The 3,226-nt window shown below is 37.1% G+C and overlaps 1 protein-coding gene across 1 annotated transcript in view; it reads right to left on the reverse strand.

Annotated features, from left to right (window-relative positions):
- DCC (DCC netrin 1 receptor) overlaps positions 1 to 3,226 on the reverse strand; it is a 1,113,394-nt gene that overhangs the window by 995,809 nt on the left and 114,359 nt on the right. The window lies entirely within an intron of this gene.

The following is a 3,226-nucleotide window of genomic DNA, read 5'->3' on the forward strand; positions in this document are numbered from 1 at the left end:
GCGGGATAGGGCAGTGTTTCATTCTGCTGTGCATGGGGTCGCTATGAGTCAGAAACAACTCGATGGCACTTAACAACAACAACGACAACAAATCTCACCAGGGACACAAAAGACCTATACAAAGAAAATCAGAAAACACTATTTGAAATTGTAACACATCTTCATAAATGGAAGAACATACCATGCTCATGAATAGGAAGGCTGAACACTGTGAAAATGTCAATACTACCCAAAGCAATCTATACATTCAATGCAATTCTGATCCAGATTCCATCAACATTATTTAAGGACATGGAAAAACCAATCACTAATTTTATATGGAAAGGAAATAGACCTCGGATAAGCCACATACTATTGAAGAAGAAGAACAAAGTAGGAGGTCTCACACTCCCAGATTTCAAAACCTATGATACAGCCATAGTAGTCAAAACAGCTTTGTTTGGGTATAACACCAGACATATAGATCAGTGGAGCAGAATTGATAACCCAGAAATACATCCATTCACCTATGATCTTTGAGAAAGGGTTGAAATCCATTAAATAGGGAAGAGATAGTCTCTTTAATAAATAGTGCTGACAAAACTGGATATCCATTTGCAGAGAAATGAAAACAAGATCCATACCTCATACCATTCACAAAATCTAACTCCAGATGGATCAAAGACTTAAATACCAAACCAAAGATTATAAAGTTCATCAAATTAAAACTAGGGGTAAACTTAGAAGTCCTAATTTATTTATTGGCGTAAATATATTACCAACAATAACCAAAGATGCACAAACAGCAGAATATAAACTAGACGATTGGGATCTTCTAAAAATTACATTCTTATGTGCATCAAAGGACTTCTCCAAAAGAGTAAAACTAGGAGCTACAGATTGGGAAAAAATATTTGGTAATAACATATACGACAAGGGACTTATCTTTAAGATTTATAGAAAACTCTAACATATCAACATCAAAAACACAAAAAATCCAATTAAAAAACGGGCAGAAAACATGAGCAGACCCTTCATCGAAGAAGATATTCAGGCAGCCAACAAACACATGAAGATTTCATGATCCTTAGCCATTAGAGAGATGCAAACCAACACACCAATGAGATACCATCTCACCCAAGCATTAATAGCAAAGTTCAATAACACAGAAAATAACAAATGCTGGTGAGGATGGGGGGAGACTGGGACTCTCATACACTGCTGGTGGGATTGTAAAATGGTCTAACTAGTGTGGAAATTGGGATGGTGATTTCTTAAAAGGTTGGAAATAGAAATACCATTTGATCCACAGTCCCATTATTAGCTATACATCCTAAAGAAGTGAGAGCCAGCACACAAATAGATACAAGCATACCCATGTTCATCACAGCATGACTCACAATAGCAAAGAGATGGAAACAACCTAAGTGCCCATCAACAGAGGAATGGATAACCAAACTATGGTACATACACACAATGGAATACTATGCAACACTAAAGAATAATATAGAATCCACAAAACACCTCATAATGTGGATGAACTTAGAGGACATTGTGCCAAGTAAAGTAAGCCAATCACAGAAAAACAAATATTGCATTAGTTCACAATTGTAAAAAGTCAATGAAAGGTTTACATATGGAAGGAAACTGTCTTTGTTGATTACCAAGGATGGGAGGGGAGAAGAAAAAACATTACTAGATAGGTTAAGATACAAATATTGATTTGGGTTAAGGGAAAAGTAGTATATCAAAAGCAAGTTACCAACATAATAACACTAAAAAGAAAAAAAAAAAAAAACTCACTGCCATTAAGTCGATTCCGACTCATAGTGACCCCCATTGGGTTTCCAAGGCTGTAAATCTTTATGCAAATAGATTGGCCAGTCTTCCTTCCACGGGATCACTGGTGGATTTGAACCACCAGCCTCCTGGTTAGCAGTCAAATGCCTTAGGTATTAGGCCACAAGAGCTTCTTAATAACACTAAGGAAAAGGAAAATACAGAGAGGTGAACAAGAGGTACAGACTACAAAGATAAACAGTTTTACATACATAAAACTATGTTATCAGTAATAACAAACATCAAACTATAGGTAGACAGGTAGATACTTAGGTAGAAAGGTTGCATGACGAGGTATGTCTAGTCAAAAAGAAATTTCTCCAGGACCATATATAAGTCTGGCAGATGATATTTCTACATATGTATTTGTATGTACTATATGAAGGTCCATATAAATAAAACTAACTGGGAACAAGGTTATGAAAACTTCTTAGCCACAGCCAACTACCCTGAGGGAACAAGTTGTTGAGCCTCTGGGCTCAGGATCATGGTCATGGGGACAAACAGCTCAACTGGCATAACATATTATACAAAAACATTGCTCTACATCCCACTTTGGTGAGTAGTGACGGGGGCCTTAAAAGCTGGCAAGCGGGTCTCTAGCTGCATTAATTGGTCTCTCCTCATCCAGAGCAAAGAAGAATGAAGAAAACCAAAGATGCATAGAAATAATTAGTTCAAGGGACTAGTAGACCATGCAAACCTCAGCCTATTGACTCTGAGAACAGAAGAACTAGGCAGTGTCAAGCTGCCACTGTCAAACACTCAGAAAAGGATCAGTGCAGGAGATCCTGGATAGAGTGGGAGAACAATGGAACAAAACTCAAAATTGTAAAAAAGACCAGGCTTACTGGTTTAATAGAGAATGGTGAAACCACCGAGACCATAGCCCCTAATCACCGTTCGGGCCTGGAACTGAACTCACTCCTGTGGCTTCCAGGCAAACAATAGACAGGCATATAAGATAAACATTACCAAAAGGTAGGTACACTCCTTAGAATGTTTAACCATGGGAGATCAGAAAGGCGGTATTTGCACAAGGAGATAACTCAGTGAACAGGAATGCATAGGAAAGAAGGACACGGGGAAAAAGTAACCACATGGAGGCAGTCGGAAGGGAGCTATATTATATTATGGTTATTGTCATGAAACAAAATTTGTAAGAACTGCTGTATGGAAAATGAATCTGCTCTGTAAAGTTTCACCCAAATCACAACTAAAAAAAAAAAATTTAAACTAAGAAAATTTAAGAAACACAATGTCAATTAGTCACTTTTATAGTATTCCATAAAGGAAGAAATGTTTTAATACTGACAAGTAACATGAAAGAAACATCCAGTGTATGTGTGTGTTTGTCTGTAAATACACAACAGGTTACAATGTAAACATATAAGAAGTTTTGATACAT

Source organism: Orycteropus afer, unplaced genomic scaffold, assembly GCF_000298275.1.
Source record: "Orycteropus afer afer isolate SDZICR_OR568_19922 unplaced genomic scaffold, OryAfe1.0 scaffold00029, whole genome shotgun sequence".
NCBI lineage: Eukaryota > Metazoa > Chordata > Mammalia > Tubulidentata > Orycteropodidae > Orycteropus > Orycteropus afer.